This window comes from Pteropus vampyrus, unplaced genomic scaffold, assembly GCF_000151845.1.
Source record: "Pteropus vampyrus isolate Shadow unplaced genomic scaffold, Pvam_2.0 Scaffold1, whole genome shotgun sequence".
NCBI lineage: Eukaryota > Metazoa > Chordata > Mammalia > Chiroptera > Pteropodidae > Pteropus > Pteropus vampyrus.
Genome location: NW_011888782.1, coordinates 10,297,951 through 10,322,341, shown reverse-complemented (window position 1 = coordinate 10,322,341; position 24,391 = coordinate 10,297,951). Strand labels below are relative to the sequence as shown.

At 37.2% G+C, this 24,391-nt stretch overlaps 1 protein-coding gene and 1 pseudogene across 12 annotated transcripts in view; one reads left to right on the top strand and one right to left on the bottom strand.

Annotated features, from left to right (window-relative positions):
- Window positions 1–24,391, top strand: part of THRB (thyroid hormone receptor beta) — a 337,875-nt gene that overhangs the window by 186,588 nt on the left and 126,896 nt on the right. For 4 of the 12 annotated variants that reach the window (XM_023532096.1, XM_023532031.1, XM_011358001.2 and 1 more), the window contains exon 3: window positions 22,261–22,376. The exons of 7 other annotated variants lie outside the window; for them this stretch is intronic. The gene's annotated coding sequence lies outside the window, so the exon portion shown is untranslated. Of the gene's footprint in view, window positions 1–11,480; window positions 11,502–22,260; window positions 22,377–24,391 lie in introns of those variants that run through there. One more of the 12 variants, XM_023532127.1, reaches the window with a different exon arrangement.
- On the bottom strand, window positions 18,024–18,132 carry LOC111736951 (annotated as a pseudogene).

Sequence of the window (24,391 nt, the reverse complement as noted above, 5' to 3'; positions counted from 1 at the left end):
GCCACGTATGGCTAATGGCAACCGTATTGGACAGTGCAGATATAGAATACTGCCATCATCACAGTAAGTGCTATTGGACAGCACTGGAAAAATCCCTTCCTTTTACAAATGGGAAACCTGACAGCTGGAGCAGTTCAGTGACTGGCCCAAGGACGCACAGTAGGGCTAGGCCTGGAACCCAACTGACCTCAGAATACTCCACGCAAAAGTGATATTTGCCCTCTTTCACTGTATAATTTGTCTGCGTGCATCAAAGAAAATGAGGAAGGCTAGCAAACTTTGGTTAAATTCAAAAATACAAAGTAGCCGTTCGATGCCATTATACTAAGCAAACTTACCGAAATAAAATTTGTAAGTAAAAAATTCATGGCATAGTAATTATCTTTAATGGAAGACTTAACTTCTGAACAAAACTTGTCTTTATACTAAGTCAAAATGCTAATTGGCCATAAAAAGCACCATCTAATCACTCAATATCAGTTAAGAAAGTTGCATGCTGATCGATAACCTCAGTGCACACACTTATAGCTATTTAACTGCCTGCTATTGCATAGTATTTATATATTATTTTGTAATAAAATATTCCCCCATTCACATTTGCATATTCTTAGTATACATAATGGTGGTTAGGGCTGTCACACATTATCCATTAATGTGAATTATTTGGTTTTTCAAAATGTTTCTCATACTTACATATGTTCGAATTTCTCTCTCATATCTTGAGCTGGTTTCAATAATATAATGATGCGCCCATGTTTGACCACCTATAAAGAATATCAGCTTTCTTTATAAATTTAAATTGGGTTTCCAGAAACAGAGGTAGTAAGTTTTCAGACCTGAGGCGACATTAAAATAAGATTATGTGAAAAATTTGAGATGGTATCATAGTTACAGGGACATTTTTTGGACATGGTATTTCAGAAAGCCAGTGGGGATTTTATTGAATTCACAGGTAATTTATCTTCTCATATTTGAGTGAAGCCATCTCTGTCCTGGTTCTTTTAGCACCTTGGATGACCGTGCAGAGAGCCAGTTTGTTATGCGAACGCCACATGCAGCTAGTGTTAAGGGGAAGTTCCCTCTCTATTCACTGGAGTGATTTATCAATGGCGTTTACCATTATTTGACTGAAAGTTACAGAATTCCATACAGAAAATGATTTAAAGGTGTGTTATCTCGCAAAGCAAGAACTCCAGAGGTAGTTGGCTTTAGAGTTTCTATTAATTCTGTGGCACAAGATCATTAAAATGCCCTCAATCTTGCTGCTCTGCCATTCTCCCCATGTTGCCTTCATCCCCAGGTTTGTCCTCTCTGAGTTACAAGGTGTTGCATCTCTAGGCATCACATGCTTGCACAGCTGTATCCAAAGCCTGGGAGAGAAGCAGTTTCTCCTCACATGTGCCTTCATTACGGGAAGACACCCTCTTCCAGAAACCCTCTCTCATGCTACCCCTAGCAAACTGCCTCTTACTTGTCAGTGGCCAAGCACGCTCATACCTCAGCTTTAAGAGAGGCTGGGTGTTTCAGTTATCAGTGATGTATGACAAACACTCTAGACTTAGCAGCTTTAAACAAGGTCTTCTTGTGCTTCTGCAGTCTGGACTGGACTCAGCTGGGTGGTATTTCTGCTCCACATTGTATCTGCTGGGGCTGCAACATCCAAGATAACTTCTTCACCCACATGTCTTTTACCTCAGCTCAGATGGCTAGATTACCTGGTGGTCGGCCAGGCATCTGTCTTTCTTCCCATGGCCTCTCCATGGCCAGCTTGGGTTATCTCACAAAATGGCCACCTCAGGGTAGTGTGACTTCCTACATGGTGGCTGACTTCCAAAAGAATGTGCAAGTGGAAGCTACAAGGCCTCTGAAACTATAGTCTCAGAAGCCACACAGTGTCACTTAACACACTCTATTTGATCAAAGCAAGCCACAGGGTCACCTCAATTCAGAGAGTGGCCCCCTAACTCTTGATGAAAAGAATGGCAAGGTCTCATCACCAAAGATATGTAGAATGGGAGAATTTGTTGCAGGTTTTTGTGACAACAATCTGCCACCCTGGGAAAGGAAACACTGGGCATTTTCCAACTAGAGCAGGCATGGGAACAGTTTGGTAAGGTGGCTAACCAATAGCTAGTCCACACTAAACTTGGTGCCTCAGTCTTCACAGCAGCATCTGCTACACTGGTCATAGCCTGGACACAGCTGATTTCAGTTCAACTTTCCAGATGGCCTTTGAGAATATAGTACCAGTAGAGCCATGCCCAGGAAATGATACCCTGCACCTAAATTCAATTTGAGAGACCTGAATTAATTCGGCCTTGTTTTCTCTAAAGTTGAATTAGTAAAAGAATAGATTATCATATCTTTATAGTAAATAAAATATTTCAAAACTGTGCATGGAACTGTTAAACACTAAATTCAGCAATATGACGAAATGATGAGATTTGATCAATTGAAGTAGCACATCCTTGGGCTTTGCTTATTTTGTCTTCCACACTTTTCTGTACATCTCACACACGTTCCTGTCTTCACACAGTCCTGAGGAGCACTCAAGACCAGGCTTAAAGCTGATCTGCCTGAACCACTCCTCTTCATTCTGGAAATTTGTGACATATTGGGTAACATATGCCACTTCTCTACAGTCAGAACAATTTCAACAATCTTTTTAGGATTTTTTTATTTCATGCCCGAGAGCAAAGAAAAATATTAGCTTCTTGAGCTAGATGACTGCTTTGGGATCTCCAAATAAAAGGTTTCAAGGTGAGTCATTGCTATGGAATTCTGCTGCTGTCACTGATTTGAACACCAGCCCAGGATCAAGCTCCTCTTCTCAGAAAGAATTTTTTCTCAATTTCTGATCAATTGGGATATTTTAATCACTTAATTTTGTATCACGTCTCTTAAAGCAGGAATTGAGTTAAGTTGTCAGAAAATCACACCTCCTATGCCTAAAATCCTTTGATCCATAATCTTTTTGTTTCAAAATGTTTTTAAATATAGTTTTTGGTATTTACAGTGAACATGCCTAGGATATGACGCCGACTTGAAAGAACATTTTGTTTACAAGATTTCTCTTGTGTCAATTCAGACATTTCGGAAGAGTCTAGGACATGACAAACAGTACTCTTAGAATTGCATGGTCCATAAAGGGAGACACATGCATCGCATTTAATTAAAGTAACTTAGTAAACATTCTTGAAGATTTCTTTCCCCTCCTTCATATCAAAGAAAGCAAGCTAAGAAGAAAGGAAGAAAGGAAGAAAGGAAGAAAGGAAGAAAGGGAAGGGAAGGCAAGGGAAGGCAAAGGAGAAAGGAGAGAGGCAGGGAGGGAGAGAGGGAAGGAAGGAGGAACCATAGCTAAGTACCAAATATTTTTCTTTCTGCTAGTGTTTCGGGGTTTTTCTTGGCTCACTTTTTTTCGGCTCGGACAGTATGGAAAATTGTTGCCTTGCAAACACGTTTCTGGGAAAATGAAGAAATAAAAAGAAAGCACAACTTATTTTATTTCTCTTCTACTAGGAAATAATATCCGGAAGAATAAATTTTATCTGCCACGGTAAAAATCAGGAAGAGGGAAGCTAAGCATTTCCTTGGAAAATAAGGAAATTGTTTATGAAAGACGTCAGAAGCAGAGATACTTGCTGGGGATGGAGGAATCAATAGTAAAGTTGCAGAGTTTAAGTTTGTCAGCATGATAGGAAACAGCCCAATACTCCGAGTTTTCAATATAAATGTATATATATTATATACATATATTTTAGGGAAAATAATTTTTTGTCATGTTAATAAGTAAGGAAACCAATTTTAGTCTCAAGGTATTTAAAAATATTTTAGAGGGATTTCAGAAAAAAATATTTGACAGCCTTTTTAGATGTTTTGGCCTAGGCTTTATTTAATACCCACCAACTAAACAACAAACTCCTCAAGATAATTAGGTTTCTTTTAAGTGCAGCTATAATAACTGGCCAAGTGATATTTTATTTTAAGTTTTGCTTCATTTCTGAAAGGCAAACCTGTATTTTAATCCTCAGAACCCCTACACCCGACCCTCAAGAAAGTTAGATAAATGGATAAATAGACAGATGGATATACACCAACGCACTGGCTGTTTTACCTGAAGGAAAATTGGAAAGCAGCTTCTTTGAAGACAGAACCTTACAAAATTGCAATATTTGTAGGTTAAAACCACCGGATTGTGTCAATGTTTTATGTTTTAACCTAACAGAATATACATCTCAAGCACACTTGAAGTTTTGTTTGCATTTACCAAGTATTTAGAACTTTGTGCAAATCGCCAACCGTGCAGTTCCTGAAATATCTCTCTCAAAGTGAAGTCGCACACCTTGAGATCTTGTTGGTGCTGTTGAAGCCTATGTGCTTGATTTCTTTAAAAACTCCTTAGTCTTCATGCAGCTATTAAGCAGCAGTAATAAAGCCCTTGTTTGTCCACATGCCAACCCTCTCATTTGGCCAGCAAGCCTCTGGCTTGAAACCCCATCCTGGGCTCTTGTCCACTTTCTGTGAGTCTCCTCATCCCCTCCCTTTTCTTAGCCAGCACTCTGGACGACAGTCAGAAATCAGAAGGGCTCTATTTCCTTAAGCAAGTCACTTCTTTCAGTGTTTCTGGAATTGCTTTGGTGGAATGGCTTTTAAATTGATGACCACAGTCCACGGTAAGAAATACATTTTACATAACCATTGAGTCTACGAGTGGTGTGTGTCTGCAAACTCAAAAGTTGCACAAAACAATCTTTACTCTTAGAAAATGCGATGATCTCTGATGCTTTGCAGTCTCCTTTATTTCATTTCTTAAAAGGTACTTCGTGTGACCCGCTAAATTGATTCCACAACCCACTAATGGGTGGAGACCCATAGTTTAAAAAACACTGCTTCAGTGTACTTGATTCAGCCCAGAAATTTTAAGTTTGGCAGTCAATCACAGCTTTGCTTATATCGGCAGGAAAAGGTAGGACTATTCATTGCTAGGAACATGGTAAAAGCATCCTTTGGCAGCTTTCAGACTTTTTAATAGCAGTGGAATAAACAGGTATTCAGTCTATTAATGGAAGAGTGTCTCAGCCAAAAAATAACAAGGAGTTAAAAAAAAATTACTCAGAAGGTAAATGGAATTCCACAGATTCTAGTTTTAGAACTGTCCTTTCAAGTCCAACTCTTAACTGATAACAAAAGAGGGTTGGTTGGCCTGTTTTCCAGGTAGTAAGGAATGTAGGTATTTCAGATGCAGGCAGTGGAAAAGAAAACTCATGATGTTGATTTAGAAAACTTCCTTCTGCAGCGGCCAATCATGCCTCATGTCTTACCAAGACCAGGAACTGAGTCTTCTCTGGGCTTCTAGCCACATGCCATCTCATGGCCTTCCCTCAGCCTTCCTTTCATTTCCTTTGGCCACAACTTGTTCTGCTCTGGCCACCTAGGTGCAAATTTGTTTTCTAGATATGGGACAAACTAAAAGGTGTTCTTAAAACCTAAAGAAAATTGTGTTATCAGGTTCCTGATACCATGATGTATTAATGTACCAAATCAGAATCTGATTCAGTACAACTTCAGACCCTCAGCTTTTGTGAAAACTATACACGTAGAGAAAAATCGAAGATAAGTGCACGGGAAATTCTGTGCTTGGCAGTTTTCATTAGTTATATGAGTAAACATTCTCTTCTCCTCTTGGTCTTTGGCTACTGGTGTTTCCTTTTTAAGCTCATGACAAAGTAGGATGAGAATTTATCAGGTGACGACAGCAGAGAGTGGACTGGATGTAATCAGCCCAGGAGCTAGATTTTAATTGTTTTCTTACAATGCAACATTTAGTTTAACTTTAAAGGGGCCACTGCAGGTGTTCTGCCTTCATACTTTTGTGTTCCCCATACCATCCAGAAAACATTTAAAGACCATCAAGAGAAGTTACTGAAGATAAAGATTCTTGGGCATTCTCAAGGATTGCAGAAGAAAGCTGAGACATCTCTCCCATTGAAATTTAGTTTTCTTATCTCTAGCAAATGGACCTAGAGATAAGAAAGAGCTAGAAGAGTATTCAACAGGGTATCAGTACCCTTGAGGATGACTCATTTCACCTATAAATTGGAAGACTGTCACCTAGTACAAATTATGCTTTCCTGTGACTGAATTTCTACTTCTCTATACTAGGAAAACCACTCTTGGCCCACGTTGCTCGTAGAATGGATGTGAGCTTCAAATAAGATAATATATTTGAATGAACATAAAGTTCAATTGCTAGGTTCTTTTCTGTTTTCAACCAGTCCAAACCTGATGCAGAGGAAAGGGTTGGAGTTAGGGAGATTTTTAAATCCTCGTATCCTTAGGAGTCTGATTTAATGGTGACTTTGCAGGACTTAGATCGGAATGAAGGAAAGGAGAGCTAAACCAAGGGTACCAGGTAGGGGTAGGGGGAGCCAAGCAGGAATGTTCAGTGGCAAAGAAAAAGACATGAAAAGGACTCCTGTCTAAGGTGGCTGTGTAAAACCCCACCCACATTGCATCTATAAGTTATACTGGATATTCTAGAAACTCCCAAGAAGAGCCTGAATTTCCATCATCAGCTACAGGGCCTTTAAAGGGTTGCTTGAGAACCTACACCTCATGAATGTTGACTATTATTCATTGGAATTTACGCAACTTCGACTTCTGTCAAACTTGATCTTCAACTTCTTAATTTGCAGGAGCACACTGAAGTTGAAAGTAATAAGGGCCATTTAAACCCCACTGTTGTGTTCTTCCTGGTTCCATACCCCATCCCACCCTGGCTAGTGGTGAGGAATAAAGGTAAAGAAGGGTGTAAAGAGATGTTGCAATGAGGAAATTTTGTTTCCGTATAAAAATTTCTATTTCTTTAGTCATTCCATGGTATTAAGCCTTGAAACTATTCTGGTTTCAACATGAATAAACAAAGGTCTTAGCAAAATGCATGGAGCTTGATATGCGTGACCTCAGCCTAAGAGCAGATAGACATTCTTCAGCTATATCTACAAATGATCTAGCCTTTTGTCCAAATGCAGATTTTTGAGATGTTTAGAGAATAGGAATCTAATAGTTGAGGCTGATATATTAAACCGTATGCATTAAGTCAGCTGCCCACATATTCCTTTCTTGCCTCTTAGCTAGTGATGGCAATAGGGTTGAACAGAGAAGAAATAGAGTATGTCCGGGATTTCTTCCTTTCTTTGCATCTATAGGTATCTTCTTGAATTCCACTGAAAAATAATATTTAAAAACATAATGTTTTCTTTAGATCTTACTATTTTATAAAAACATGCTGATATTGGTAAACTCTGCATGACTGATAAAGGCTTGTAAATGAAGAGTCATGTCTTAGTCTGCTCAGGCTGCTATAACAAAATACCATGGATTAGGTGGCTTAAGCAACCAAAATTTACTTCTCAAAGTTATGGAGGCTGGGAAGTCCAACATTAAGGTGCTGACAGATTCAATATCCAGTGAGGACCTTCTTCCAAGTTTGCAGATGTCTGTCTTCTTATTTTGTTCTCACATGGCCTTTCCTTAGTACATGCACTTGAAGAGAGTGAGATTTCTCTGTTTTCTTCTTCTCTTAAGGATGCTAATCTCATCAGGAAAGTCCCAGGGTTAGAGCTTCAACATATGAATTTGGGGGGAACACAAACCTGCCCATAACAAGGCATAATCCTAAAAATGAACATTAAAAAAATGCTAACACACTTGTAATCTCAATGGTCAATGTAATGCAAAATTACTTTATTATAGATAAATTATCTTTTGTCATTCAATACTAGTCTTCCTTCAGAACTTTACTCCAACATCATATCATTCAGGCTTCCCTGGGCACTTATTATTCTCCCTCCCTGACCCACCTATAATAGACATCAGATCTACCCAGGTGTTCCCTGCACATTTACTCCATGTATTTAATTGGTGCTTGACTCCTCACTGCTATACTGTAAATCATCTAATCTTATCCATCTTGGTATCCTCAGGGCCTAGCCGGCTGCCTTACACATGATGATAATAATAATGGCTAACCTTTACTGCATAGTTGCCATGTCCTAGGCACTGTGCTAACTGTTTTCAAGTTCATTTTCTCATAGCACCATCAATGAGGCAGGTTCCATTATTATTCCTGTTTGCAGATAAGGAAATTGAGATTTATGAAGTTAGATACTTTGTTCAAGGTCAAAAAGTTGAGAAATAATGGAGCCGGCTTTGAACCCAAGAAGACGCTTGATCTCAGGCTGTTAATCACTTCACTATTCTAAGTGCTTAATAAATGTCTGGGGAATGCGTTTACTTTTTAATGAAGGATGAATGAAAAAATAAATGAACGAATAATTGACTTGATTATTTAGAGCTAGTGATAAAAGCTTTCAAATGAATTACCTAAAAGTTCATTCGTCAACCAATTGGACAATGTGAATATCAATTATTATACACTAACTGGCAACATTTGGGAGAATGGTTTAGAAACTGCCAAAAACAGTACTACTTAGTGAAGTCAGATATGATAAAGATAGTAGAGTTTGTTGTTCAGAAGGCTGTCTACAAGAGCATGAAAAGGAGGTTCATAAAAGACATAGAAACATATTGGGAGAATCCCCAGATTCCTTTCTTCTCTTGCAGTCTCTGGACATTTCAGTTCCTGGGGAAGTGGCAGTTTAGGGGTAAGTACAAAGCCCATTGATGTGTCCGAGTCCAGTAGTTATTCAGCCTCTGTTGTATATCAGATCACCTGGAGAGAGCCTTTTCCAAAAGTGGAGGGTTGTAGGAGGTGCAGTGGGACCTATTGAATCAGAATCTCAAAGGTCTTTTGAGTTGTGTTTTAAAGTCCCCAGGTGATTCGGCTACACAGCAAAGGGTAAGAGCCACTGCCTTTGATTATCTTCTCCCAGGCAATTCCTGATATCCAAAGAAGATGGCAGAAAAGAAGTCCACAACAGTCACAGAGTTAGGTTGCTCTCAAAAACCCAAAGAAAAACACAAATCCCCATCCTGTTCAGGTCAGAGCCAATAATAAATAGCAATGTGGCCAAAAGACATTTTGCCATGATGATGTCACTAAAACAAGGCTCTCAGAATCATTGGCAGCTTCTTTTTCCTTGACTTCTTTCCCCTCATAAAGAAACTATCAGACAATAAAGTTTTCTGCAGCAGGTATAGGAGCAGCGAAGGCACCTAACTCTAGACTGGCCTTTCAAAATGGAACAGTCTTAAATTAAAAGAGAAATGTCATCAAGACTTATTCATTTTAGCGTCTTCATTAATAGATTAATGTGAGACCAGTTCAACTCTAAATTTTCATAAATTTAGAAGTGATTATTAAAGCTTTGAGCAAACTGCCAGTGCATTTTTAAACATAATGTTTCAATTAATTTTCGGTTACTCAAGACTATAACATTTTTTTTATACTTGTATGAATTTAAAATGACTGCTACATGTTGCTTTCTATATTCCTTTTCCAAACAAACATTTCTGTTTGTGTTGAAATCCAAGATGCAAACTTCCTGTTTCAAAAATATTTGGAGGAGGAGAGTACCAGCTGGGAAAGTAATAAGGGCCATTTAAACCCCACTGTTGTGTTCTTCCTGGTTCCATACCCCATCCCACCCTGGCTAGTGGTGAGGAATAAAGGTAAAGAAGGGTGTAAAGAGATGTTGCAATGAGGAAATTTTGTTTCCGTATAAAAATTTCTATTTCTTTAGTCATTCCATGGTATTAAGCCTTGAAACTATTCTGGTTTCAACATGAATAAACAAAGGTCTTAGCAAAATGCATGGAGCTTGATATGAGTGACCTCAGCCTAAGAGCAGATAGACATTCTTCAGCTATATCTACAAATGATCTAGCCTTTTGTCCAAATGCAGATTTTTGAGATGTTTAGAGAATAGGAATCTAATAGTTGAGGCTGATATATTAAACCGTATGCATTAAGTCAGCTGCCCACATATTCCTTTCTTGCCTCTTAGCTAGTGATGGCAATAGGGTTGAACAGAGAAGAAATAGAATATGTCCGGGATTTCTTCCTTTCTTTGCATCTATAGATATCTTCTTGAATTCCACTGAAAAATAATATTTAAAAACATAATGTTTTCTTTAGATCTTACTATTTTATAAAAACATGCTGATATTGGTAAACTCTGCATGACTGATAAAGGCTTGTAAATGAAGAGTCATGTCTTAGTCTGCTCAGGCTGCTATAACAAAATACCATGGATTAGGTGGCTTAAGCAACCAAAATTTACTTCTCATAGTTATGGAGGCTGGGAAGTCCAACATTAAGGTGCTGACAGATTCAATATCCAGTGAGGACCTTCTTCCAAGTTTGCAGATGTCTGTCTTCTTATTTTGTTCTCACATGGCCTTTCCTTAGTACATGCACTTGAAGAGAGTGAGATTTCTCTGTTTTCTTCTTCTCTTAAGGATGCTAATCTCATCAGGAAAGTCCCAGGGTTAGAGCTTCAACATATGAATTTGGGGGGAACACAAACCTGCCCATAACAAGGCATAATCCTAAAAATGAACATTAAAAAAATGCTAACACACTTGTAATCTCAATGGTCAATGTAATGCAAAATTACTTTATTATAGATAAATTATCTTTTGTCATTCAATACTAATCTTCCTTCAGAACTTTACTCCAACATCATATCATTCAGGCTTCCCTGGGCACTTATTATTCTCCCTCCCTGACCCACCTATAATAGACATCAGATCTACCCAGGTGTTCCCTGCACATTTACTCCATGTATTTAATTGGTGCTTGACTCCTCACTGCTATACTGTAAATCATCTAATCTTATCCATCTTGGTATCCTCAGGGCCTAGCCGGCTGCCTTACACATGATGATAATAATAATGGCTAACCTTTACTGCATAGTTGCCATGTCCTAGGCACTGTGCTAACTGTTTTCAAGTTCATTTTCTCATAGCACCATCAATGAGGCAGGTTCCATTATTATTCCTGTTTGCAGATAAGGAAATTGAGATTTATGAAGTTAGATACTTTGTTCAAGGTCAAAAAGTTGAGAAATAATGGAGCCGGCTTTGAATCCAAGAAGACGCTTGATCTCAGGCTGTTAATCACTTCACTATTCTAAGTGCTTAATAAATGTCTGGGGAATGCATTTACTTTTTAATGAAGGATGAATGAAAAAATAAATGAACGAATAATTGACTTGATTATTTAGAGCTAGTGATAAAAGCTTTCAAATGAATTACCTAAAAGTTCATTCGTCAACCAATTGGACAATGTGAATATCAATTATTATACACTAACTGGCAACATTTGGGAGAATGGTTTAGAAACTGCCAAAAACAGTACTACTTAGTGAAGTCAGATATGATAAAGATAGTAGAGTTTGTTGTTCAGAAGGCTGTCTACAAGAGCATGAAAAGGAGGTTCATAAAAGACATAGAAACATATTGGGAGAATCCCCAGATTCCTTTCTTCTCTTGCAGTCTCTGGACATTTCAGTTCCTGGGGAAGTGGCAGTTTAGGGGTAAGTACAAAGCCCATTGATGTGTCCGAGTCCAGTAGTTATTCAGCCTCTGTTGTATATCAGATCACCTGGAGAGAGCCTTTTCCAAAAGTGGAGGGTTGTAGGAGGTGCAGTGGGACCTATTGAATCAGAATCTCAAAGGTCTTTTGAGTTGTGTTTTAAAGTCCCCAGGTGATTCGGCTACACAGCAAAGGGTAAGAGCCACTGCCTTTGATTATCTTCTCCCAGGCAATTCCTGATATCCAAAGAAGATGGCAGAAAAGAAGTCCACAACAGTCACAGAGTTAGGTTGCTCTCAAAAACCCAAAGAAAAACACAAATCCCCATCCTGTTCAGGTCAGAGCCAATAATAAATAGCAATGTGGCCAAAAGACATTTTGCCATGATGATGTCACTAAAACAAGGCTCTCAGAATCATTGGCAGCTTCTTTTTCCTTGACTTCTTTCCCCTCATAAAGAAACTATCAGACAATAAAGTTTTCTGCAGCAGGTATAGGAGCAGCGAAGGCACCTAACTCTAGACTGGCCTTTCAAAATGGAACAGTCTTAAATTAAAAGAGAAATGTCATCAAGACTTATTCATTTTAGCGTCTTCATTAATAGATTAATGTGAGACCAGTTCAACTCTAAATTTTCATAAATTTAGAAGTGATTATTAAAGCTTTGAGCAAACTGCCAGTGCATTTTTAAACATAATGTTTCAATTAATTTTCGGTTACTCAAGACTATAACATTTTTTTTATACTTGTATGAATTTAAAATGACTGCTACATGTTGCTTTCTATATTCCTTTTCCAAACAAACATTTCTGTTTGTGTTGAAATCCAAGATGCAAACTTCCTGTTTCAAAAATATTTGGAGGAGGAGAGTACCAGCTGGGAGCCAAGTAGTTTGTGGGGAAAGCAAAGGATGAGAGACCTGGGGATATCTCACATTCGCACATCCCTTAGACTCCCTGGGTCTTGGTTTACAAATCCACAAACAGTATATGTGTGAGAGCAGAAAAAAAGAGTGTGTTGAACTGAAAACAAAGCCGGTACTAATATTCAGGTTTGAGCATATTAGCTTCGAAGGCTACTTTAGTCTTCGAAAGAGTTCTATTCACAAGCCACTGGAACTGGAGATTGTTCCTGCTGACAAAAGCAGAAGTGTAGAGATCATCAGGTCCAGGGTTTTTAAACTGCAAGTTGTGACAAATAGTGAGCACGTAATGAATTAAGTGGGTCATATCTATCCTTTTTAATGAAAAATAATAGACTAGAATAGAAGCTATTGTAGTAAATCTCTCACAGAAAGGTTAAATATTGTTTCATGAAACTTTTGTTTTTGTATATGTGAAGGGCAGGGTACAAAGCAAAATATATTTCTTATCATATATCATCTAGTCCAATACCTTCGCTTTATAGATGGACAAAATTTTAGACCAAAGAGGTTAAGCGACTTGCCTATAGCTACCCAAAGTGTGGTCCTAAGACCAGCAGCATCAGCACCACCTGGGAGCTTGTAAGAAAAATGAATCTCAGACTCCACGCTAGACCTGCTGAATCAAAGTCTGAGTTTTAACAAGGGGATTCAAGTGCACGTTACAGTTTGAGAAGCGTTAGGCTATACCCTTGTAAGGGGAAAGAATTTCAAGGCTAACTGGAGCAGTTGAGATCAAAGTATAACTACAACCACCCAAGTGGAGAAAAAACCGAAGATATGTTTTGATTATCATTGCGGGACATATGAAATACTTGGAATGAGGTTGGCGATTTACCCTTAAAAGTTAGAACAAAAGAAGATTAAATTATCTTGGGTAAGATGAAGGGTAACGGTCAGGTAGAAAGAAACCTAAAATGTTTTATATCTGACCCATTTCAATAGAAGAATGTGCTGGATTCCCCAGGTCGTTTTAGGTGGACCAAGAGATATTCTTTGTTTCTACAATATTCATTTTTTCAGTGACCTCATATTTATGGCAAATGATACTGGTTTTCCATTTACAATGACGATATACTATTTCCTTACAAAGAAATTTTTTCAAGTAGGTCAATTTAAAGAACTATAATAATTAAATAATAGGGCAGATGGGTTGAAGGTGGAATATGAGTAACTAGAAAGCAGCCTTGCAAGACTAGATCAGTATCGCCCTGAATTTCACATTGCAGAGATAAACATCATGTTTAAGAAGAAATAGAGGACTGCCAACCTTTCTGTTTTGCCAAATAAAGATATTTGGAAACAGAACAAACCAACATTTACTATACACTATCATCACATAAAAGAAAGAATATTTTAATACTCCAAAAAGCAGAAAGACAGTATCAGAAAGAAAAGTCTTTCCAAGAAAATATGGTTGGCAATCTTACAAAGATTCACACACATAAGTCCACAGTCCCTTATCCAAAACCCTAGCCATACAGGTCTCAGAATTCAGGTTTTTTTGGGGGGATGGGGGTGGAGGAGGAAGGGTGTTCAAAAGGGATGAAGGTAGTATTGTGGCATTTGAGGGAACATCCAGTACCATATCAAATACATTAATATTTCTTCAGTGAAACATATGAATATTCACACTAATTGAGTCAATAAAGATTTATAGAACACCCATATGAAATCAGGTCAGCCTTTAAACCAAATAAGTTATGAAAAAAACTTCAGTTTCAGACATGTTTTCACTTTAAAATTACAAATAAGGAATTATGCACATACATGTTATACAGTGTTGCCTTTTTTAAATTTTATTTCGTTGTGACGCAGGTTGCTATCCATCACTGACAAGCACAGGTCTGAGAATGATGATGCATAGATAGCATGTTTAGCCTCTGGTCACATAATTTATTCCCATTCTCCAATTACAACCATGGTGATGATATATATTAATTTATATCATATTCTATTTGAATATTATTGAAGAGAATTTCAAATGGTCACTTGTTAAAATGTAAGCTCCATGAGGCAAGGATGTCTGTTTTGTTCACCGATGTACCCTAAGTATTTAAGAGTGTCTGACACATTACAGCTGCTCAGTATTTGTTTAAAACTGAAAGATTTGCAAGTTAACCCATGCAAATACTAAAAATTGTCATTGACGGTTCATGGATATAGAGAGTTGAGTTATGGATGTGTGTGTGTATTTGTCTTCAATTTAGAGCAATCTGTTACATTCTTTCTTTGACAAAAAATACATGTATATGTGAGTGTTTCCTGCTAGTTCTTCAGTTACAAACAGGATTTGGATAAGGGAGTTCCAGATGATGATGTCATATATTGAATCATCTGAAACCGAGTCAACACAAATAAATATTTGGTACTGATGGTTATTTTTGAAAGACAGAATATTTAATTTCTTTGCTATTTTGGATCCAGATTGTCAAAAAATAAGAGCCAGGTCAATGAACTTTAATAAGAAAAAAACATGAACACAGTAATATAAATCAGAGGAAATAAGAAAATAATTCAGTAAAATAATTTAGTGAAAAATTTTTAAAACTGCTTAGCCACCAAGGATGTGAATTGATTTTCATGGTCACAACAAAATAATGACTACAGCTGGACAAAATATGATCACAAGAAGAAGCTAGTCTGATTGTGTTCTAATTCTTCCAGAAAGAAATTTAGTTTGCTTCTCTTCCATTGACTCATATGGGTTTGGTTTTTGATAAAAGTCTGATTAAATGAGAAAAAATTATTTTCCAGGATAAAAATATTATCCCTAACTAAGGGTAAGGCAGTATCACTATTTTTCAAATGAAAGCAACATGTCAGCTCATCATAAATTAATGGCAGTCTTTTTCAGAACTAAGACAAAATCCTGCAGGCATTTACCAACCACAGTGTATAGTGAAATGTTAAATGGCCTGCAATCCTATCCATCCAAACATTATAGCGCTCAATTACTAGTAAGTAGGCATAACCCTCTAGACACAGAAATCCTTGACTACCATAATCATAACAGTTCTCACTCAGTAAGTGTTTACTATCTACAAGGCACTATACAATTAATGTTACTCATCTTACAGACTTAACAGGTTAGTATCACTGCCCCCACTCTCATTTTACAGTTGAAGAAATTAGAATTCAAAAAGGTTAAACAACTAAGTTTATACCACAGTAAATAGCGAAAGCGAGGGAATTAGGAGGTTATAATCTAGATTCATCTGATCTATATATTGTCCACTGTACCACACTGCCTTCCTCCAGCCACGTTAGTAGCGTGAAACACTTTTGAAATCTGTGGTTCTCTGATGTAAAGGTAACTGACATCCAAAAACAAGCAATTCCAATTATTATAATTCATTTTTTTCTGTTGACTCTTTTCATCATCTGCCACTGCTTATGACAATAAATGTACCCATAAAGTCAAGAGCAATTTCTCTCAGCTAATAGTCTTTTCAACTTGCCATTATTTTCTTACCTAGTTACTGAAATTGTTCATTCTGAAATAGATTTGTGGGATCTTAATTACACAGTTAGTTGTTTCCTTGTACTATATCTTAAATAATGAAACTTTTGCTTATCGTTTTGCCAGGCACCACCAGAAAATAATTACAGAATTTCTATAATACAACTTTTAAGCAAAGACTTTCCATAAGAATAAATCAAAGAAAGAAAATATTGTCATAGAAGTCAAGTGTAATTAGAACTATAAATCATCAATCCACTCCTTTAACAAATGCATTGAATACCCTGGTATGTGTTAGAAATCGGTAGAGGTACCTTTGGGGTATATAAATTCAATTTAGTAAGAAGGTGCTGAGTCTTTAAAGTGAAAAGAGCCTTTAAAGTAAAGCTGATGTTTGAATTAAGACCATAAAGGCTTGAGATTGTTCCTTTTGTCACAAAATATGAGCACCAGAGAATATAGTTGTCCTGTTCCCCAGAAGGGCGCCCTGCACTCTTGGTGGTCTAGGAGATGACTGAGGTGGGCCCAGGATGATTGTAGGCAGAAGAGGATAAGGCATTGGCTTGAACATGCCCTCTGCCTTCACGGCCAGTCTGATTAGATTCAGGCCACAGCAACAGCGTCGTGCTAATCGCTCTTACCAACATTTAGCTGCTGCCCATCTCTCTGCAACAGAGAAGAGGCCTCAGGCTACCGGTCTCTATAGCAAAGAGAACAAAATAATGAACTTCTTTTTAAGGAAAAATGACCAGCAAATTTGCCTCAAGAGTCTGTACCATGAAATTGCCTGAGAATGTGTTGCCTGCTATTATTCCGTGACCCACAATGATTTTAAATACGAGTCAGTTCTCTTCAGTGCTTCAAGTTGGAAAATAAAAAGTACCCAAGCCCTAGTGCTATATCTGTATTTTGGATTTCCCTTGTTTCTTTGCATGACATTTTGAAAAGATAGCTTTCACAATGATATCTGCTCAATGCTAATTTTAGCTAATGAAATGCAAACAGGTTTTATGTCATGCCTTCCTCTAAACCTTAACTCAGCCACACCCCACCGAAAAATATTTCTCATTTTCTTTTTTGACTTAAGGGGTTGTCCATTGGCCAGTGGAATTCTCCGGCTTCTTCAGAATTTATATGGACTGTGTAAAGAAAGAGTGGGAAGTCCTGGAGCCCACATATCAAAGAGCCTTCTTCCTGTGATTCCATCTTCCCTCTCTTTTCTCTCTTCCTGATTTAGTTTGGGTCCTAAAAACCCTCCTTAGAATCTGCTCCTCTACCATTTGCATTTTGTTTGTACTTTAGCTTATCTCTTGGGATCATCTTTCCTTTTGCTAGTGCCCGTTTATTTCCCTGCTGGGCGAAGTTCAAACCTTGTTATTCTGAGCCTCCCGAGAATCAAGCTTATTTGAGCACTGGTTGAATGGAAGCTTATCTTCTTGGGTGATCTCTCAGAGGCAAACACTCATTCTGGCAGGGAGAGTGGGACCTAAACAGATTACAGCCCAGCAAGAAGTTTGCTCTTAACTTCGCTTTTACTATTTTGCTAAAGGCATTGACTCTACAGCTTTTTAACTGTGCATGACAGAGATACTTACGGTCAGTCTTGTGTTTACACTTTATTCTAGAAGGTTGTGCTGGGTCTGGTGTATGACCATTGATTGAGCTGGAACATTGACACCCAGTGGGAGAAGGAAAGTAAAAGGCATTGCTTGGGCTCCCTGCCGGTGTATTCCCCAGTCGGGCATGTTTCAATGTCCACTAGCCAAGGAGGACTGTGTGTTCCTTTCCTTCTCCCAAGGACCCTCTCTATCTGAACCAGCTGTGGACTGTGTTCCTCCCTACATTTTATTACAAGTAGATTGTACTACAGTTTGTCAAAAATATGTTCAGAGATATAATGCAAAATATGATGTCCTGACCAATTTTTTTAAAAAAAGAATTCACACAAATAGCAGCTGGTCTCCCCCTCCTAGTGGTATAACGAATCAGGAGCCTGACTTTCTCCACCCATTTTTTTAAGTATAATTCGGGCTGCCATAGAGAAGGCACAATCAATGTAGAATAAAACCACAGTAACCTCGAATTAAAATAGCTAGTACCCTCCTATAACCATAAATTCCCTTATAAATTTTTTTTTATGCCTATAGGACCTGGTCTTCCTAGGTGGTCTCCCATCCAAGTACTAACCAAGCCCGACCCTGCTTAGCTTCCGAGATCAGGCACACTCAGGGTAGCATGGCCATAGACTCCCTTACAAATTTTTATAAGAAGGAAGTGACAAACCTAAGAACTAAAATTCAACCCACTATTTTGTACTATCTATATTTATACATGTAGAACAATTATACAAAATCTAGCTTTATTCTAGAGAACTTGGAAATGCAGTGATAATTGTTAAGTGTCATTTGTAATTGTGATGTTCAAAAATTTTAACTCTTTATGGAATGCCCAAATTCCTGAACCACCCAGAAAGATTAAATTTATTCTACTACATGAAGGAATTGAGATTTTTCAACCCTCACCTATTACTTGCTTAGCACTCTATGTGGATCTCCTCTAGGGCATTTATCTTTTTCTACCTTATAGATATTTGTGTACTGGTTTTATCTACCCTAAAGAACTGATACGACCTGAGGGCAGGATTGATGAGCATCACTTTTGTAACTCTCAGCTTAAATAAGGTGAAAGATAAGTAGGTACAGCAAATTGAAACTAAATATTCACCCTGTCAATGAGAGAGAGAGAGGCAGGGGCGGGGGGAGAGGAAGGGAGAGGAGAAGAAGGAAAGAGAGAGGAGGGGAGAAACAGATGATTGGGCAGGCAAGTGAAATGGATAAGGGATGAGATAGAAGGTGAAAGGTAAGGAAGTAGAGATAAAATAGCAGCATATAACAATAGTTCTCAAAGGGTAGTACCTGGACCAGAAGCATCGGCATCACCTGGAAAGATGTTAGAAATGAAAAATTGGGGAACCATCCCAGATCTACAGAAACAGAAACACTAGAAGTGGACAGCCAGCAGCCTCTGTTCTATCAAGCCCTCCGGGGGAGCCTGACACAGCTAAATTTGAGAATCAATGGTAGAAACCTTGATCTCTCTCATTTTCTCTGTGAAATCTCTCTTACTCTTCTAGGCCAGTGCTTATCAAATTTTAAGGTAGGAGCAAATCACGGGCTCTTGTGAAAAATGCAGATTCTGATTCAGCAGGTCTTGGTTAAGCCCTGAGAGTCTACATTTCTGACAGGCTTCCTTCCAGGTGATGCTCATGCTGCTGGTCGGTTCTAGAACAAAGGTGTGGTGCAGAGGACCCCAGGAAATCCCAGCAATTCTTTGGAGGCTGACATAGGTGGGCAGAAGGGGGAGCAGGTGGTTTTCCAGCCTCCCTCACTCCCCCCAGCCCTCCATCTTTAATAAATGCTTCTCTGGGTGAATCTGCTTCACTTACTGAGTTTTATTTGAAATAGAGAAAAAAGTTTTAAAACCACAAATTTAGGATAAAATGGATAAAACGACGTAAAAAGACTCTTATTGCTGAACAACTTGAATGCTGAGCATCTTTGTGATGATCTGTCTGTCCTCTTGAAAAATTCCGGTAGGTTAACTGGTTTAGCTACTACTGGATATCTAAATATTGAAGACTTTAAGCTCAAGTAATTGCTCACCTGCTATCTATGAACAGGACTTTACTGGAAAAAAAAAAAAATTCTGGCATTGCATGAAACTGACATTTACAGACCACTTAAAATATAAAAGTAAATATTATTATTTTTATTAGCTGTGCTTTGAATGTACTCTATAGTTTTTCTATGTATTTAAACGTATATCTTTATTTAAGGATCTTGAGCTAAAATGCAAACATTAACTTTATTTTTTTCTCTTTGTCATTTACCATGTAATAAATGTTTTCCCCTTCACCTTTTCTATTGAGAAACAAAATTCCCTGGAGCCCACTTGCCTGTAGTCTGACTATTAAATTAGCTTATTTCTCAAATATAAAAGCACTGTCGTCATAGCATACATAGTACATACTGAGACACACAGTGTGTACTTGACAGAGAAACTAGGTTATGAGGAATATTCAGGACACATTTTTGGACTCAAAAGTTATTAACCTTCTACCAATTCTGGTAAGATTGGGAGCTTCTAGGAATTCAAAGGCCCAGTTGGGTGACTGCTCTTCTAAGGAGAACCTCTGTCTGGGAAAAATTGGAGTATTCTGTTTCTCCCCAGTCAAGTTCAGAGTGCTGCTTACAGGATTTCAAAGAAGTGCACCCTCCCTTTGCCCTGGTAAAAGCCCTTTAATTGCCTCACACCACACTCTTGGTTCCACAGCCATTTGCTTTCCAAATTTAGCCAAACTCAGCGATGCATATTGTAGAAAATTCTAAGTCTTGTCTTCATTACTGTCTTGTCCCTCCTTTTCTAGAGCTGCAAATCTTAGAAGGTGGAACAGGGAAAAAAGAACAAGTTCTGATTTCTTTGGTATTTTCATAAGCCACATCCTTACAGGTTCAGGTATAAAATGCCCTGTTTTAAAAAAAAAAAAAAATGATTGATTTTGTAAAAGACAGAATGACACTTTGGCTCCAGATTGAATATCCTCTTGATATATAGAACTTTTCGACTGACTCAGATCATAATCTACACTCAAATATACTTATAAACTAAAATATCCAATAAAAAATTGACTCAGGAAATAGTAACATGTTGTTATCCACACATGCCTAGGGAGGGATATGATTTGAATATGCATCTCTAAAAGAAAAATTTCTTAAACCACAGCATCCATGGAAAAGATATTTTGAAAAAAAAAGAAGGAGACTTTCTGATGCTCTTGAATCAGAATTTTAAATATTTCTATGCATGATTAGATGAAAATTCATGTTTTTAATAATCAAAGGATGAAAAAAATAATCAAAGGAGTCAGAGAAGGAAAGAACTTTAGAAATAAACTAGTCAAGCCTCTACATTTACAAAGAGGTTCAAAGGGCAGAAAGACTTGCCCAAGAGCTCCTAGCTGACCAGGGACAGAGGTGAGGCTAGAATGCACATCAGCCAATTCCCAATCCAGTGCAACTTCCAGAACACCATTTGACTTAAATATCCATGTCTTGTTGAATTGACCCATCATTAACTGCTACTTCAGTTCCTTTTCAGGTCCTTGCAAGAATTGCATGGATGTTAGCAATGTTTCTATTAAGCTCCAGCTGGAAGGCCTCAGGAGTATCTGATTTCTAGCCAGCCTGAGTAATGGCATTATAGACAGATGCTCATAATGTTAGCACCCAAGACTGCAGCCTCACTTGGTTAAATGGCAGCATGGATCCCTTTACATTCTTGTTATTTTGATAATTAGATGGGATTTCCAGCTCAGCTCTGACCTGACACTTTTATTTCATTTTTAAAGTGAGTCAGGGAGTGAGTAATTCATTTTAGTTTTGCAGAACAAACTGTACCTGTAGCTCATTAAAATGTGTTTAAAGTTTAATAAAATTGTACCGCATCCAGTAATAAACCTGGTTAAGTGTCTAGAACATCATGCATGCTTTTAATGGCCTGTTTGTTTTTCAAAGACATGAAGCAAGACAAATTATGAAAAAGATGCAATATTGCCTTAGAGTTGCGGTTTAAATTTTTTTTTCCATTTTCAATAGAATTATCTGTTACTGTTTATGTTTCCAAAATGTAAAATTCTGATCCAAATGATCACGTTTTAAAAACTCTTTCTTTTCCATTTCCCCAATCTGAGTAAAAACCATCCATTTGTAAGAAGTTAAATCGCATTGTTTAATTCCTCGATGCTCAACATTAGATGTTGCAAAAAACAACAACAATAAAAAATAGTTTTTGGAGAAAATAATTCAGAAAAAGCTAAATAAGAAAGGAACAAAATTATTCTTGTAAATCATTAATGTATATATCAAAAGTTTTTTAATTACACTTAATTTCTTATTAATAAACTGGGCATCTCTGGAACACAAAAGCTGTTGTTGTTACCCTTATCAGAAATAATGTAAATTTATATATATTTTTTGCATTTATTTCTTATAGTTTTCTTATTTTTATAAATTTTTTCTATTTTTGCCTCACTTTTTATATTTAAATTCACATATCTACATCCATTTTAGTAAGCTGTAGGAACTTCTGCTCTTCTTACTAAGAAGCAATGTTGACTCTTTCCTGGAGATATTGTTAGTAAATCATTAAGACTTTAATCCCTCCACACTTGCTTTACATGTTTCCATTACTTTAATTCAAATCAACAACATTCATTAGCAAGAAGGCTGTATTTCATATTTGGGGAGAAATGACTAAGACAGTGCATTGGCAATGAAGCAAATGTCAATATTGTTTTAATTTCATGTCTTTCTGTAGGACTGAGTCACTGCCACATACTGTATAATTTCCTGAGGGTATGGCCATGTCTGCCTGGATGGCCAGCAGGGCCTGCTCACAACTGAAGTCACTGGAAAATGCCAGTGCTAGAGCATGTAAGAAATTACTCCATTTTCTTTATCTTTGTAGAATGTTGCTTTTATAAAATATATTGTCTATTGTTTAATAGTTTGTTTATGAAACAGAATACAGCATGTACTATAAAATTTAAATATAATAGAAAAAATATAAGAAATAAAGCAAAATATAACCCAAAGTTCTACCATCCAGAAATAACCAGCACTAACATTTGGAGAACATTTTTTCTTTCTAGATTATTTCTCCATGCAGACATACAAAATAAGAGAAAAGGAGAAAGGAAGGATGGATTCTGAAAAATAATTTTATAAATATGGCATTCCATTATAAATGCTACTTTAAAGTAAGGGTTAAGCGTAATTTTACTTGAATTTATCTGAAGAGAAACAAAAAATTGCTGAATGATGGTTAAATGTTCTTCACCCCAAGGATATTAGATTTCGAAAACTCCCTATAATATTGAAAGATTTTTAAAAAATAAAATTATTCCTTTTTTTATTATTTCCATTTTAAATAATATTAATTACCTATGCCTATTTTTAAAAACCACATTATTCCTACCTCACTCCCTCCCATTCTTCGAGCTTTTTTTAGTTATATTATTTTTACTTTGTCAAGGTTTATAACACATTCTACTTTCGCCAGTTGTTTTGTCATATCCTATATGTAAAACAGTGGTGTTCACCAACAGCTTTTGCCCTAGTTTCTCTATTCTAATCTCAGTTTAGCTGAATTTCATTGTCAATTGTGTTTTGTTTAAGGTTGTTTTTTTCAAGAATCATTCAAGGATGCTTTAATTTCCTGAGTTCCGCCATCTTTCAGAATGCATGTCTTTTATGTCTCACTGCTATTGGCTGGGTCCACGTACTTTTTCTCAGTACTTTGAGAATTATTACCTCATTGTCTTTGAGGTCAAATGTCATTGTGGCCAAAGCTTGGGCTGACCAAAATTATTGCCCTTTTAAGAAACTTTCTTTTTCAGCCTAGTTGACTAAAAAATTATTATCTGAACTTTGATGCTCATGATTTAACTAGGATATAGCTAGAAGTCAGTCATTCTTTATCAGCTTTTTCCCTGGAACATTGCCTATCCTTTTGATCTGTAGATTTTAGACTTTCATTTCAAGAAAGTTTCCCGTATTATACCTTTGCATTCCTTTTTTGTTACATTTCTCTTCTCTGGAAACACCAATTATTCTTATATTCTATTGTCTTTGTTCTCTGCCTCTATCCACTTATCTAACTGCTGTAAACTGTCTCTTCCCTCTCCATTGATTTGTATGATGTCTTTCTTCTTATCATTACTTTAATTTTATATTCCTTTCCATTTCAATATTTTTATTTCTGTAATGGTGGCATTTTGGTTCTCAGTTAGTTTTCTCAGTTCTACCATCTCCCTTTTTATTACTCTATTCCTTTATAAATTTGTTTTAATCTTTTGTAATTGAGTACTCAGAGAAAACTATTTTTCTTGGGTTATATTTTCTTAATGAGCTGAACTATTTTCTCTTTTTAAAAGTTAGTTATCTCTCTATCTCTCTGTCTTTATCTCTATCTCTGTCTCTATCTCTATCTCTATCTCTTTCTCTATCGCTATCTCTATCTTTTTCCCTTCCTCTATATGGTATATCTTTTAATTTTGTTCATTCTAACGGGGACACTCTGCCTAGACCTTCTTTTTAATCTACTAGAATGTAGGCGAATTTTTCTAGTCATTTTCCCCATCATCTAAAAAATCTTATGTCTTTCTATCTGAGTACAGTTCGTGGGTTGAGTATTGGCTTCCAACCTCTTATCTAAAACAAATAAGGAAACACCAGTACTGCAGGTTGCCTTTGCCAAGGACCTGGGCTTGGCACCCTCTTCTAAATCCCATTAGTTGTACCAGCTGCAGTAGATCCCATGACTATAGCTCAGTCCTTTCCCCAGTTTGCCAAAGCCCCCATGATCCCATGATTATACACAAGAGCTATTATTTTCTAAGGTATTTTTCTTAACTTTTCCCAAGGCTACCTTTTCATCTCCCTCAGAC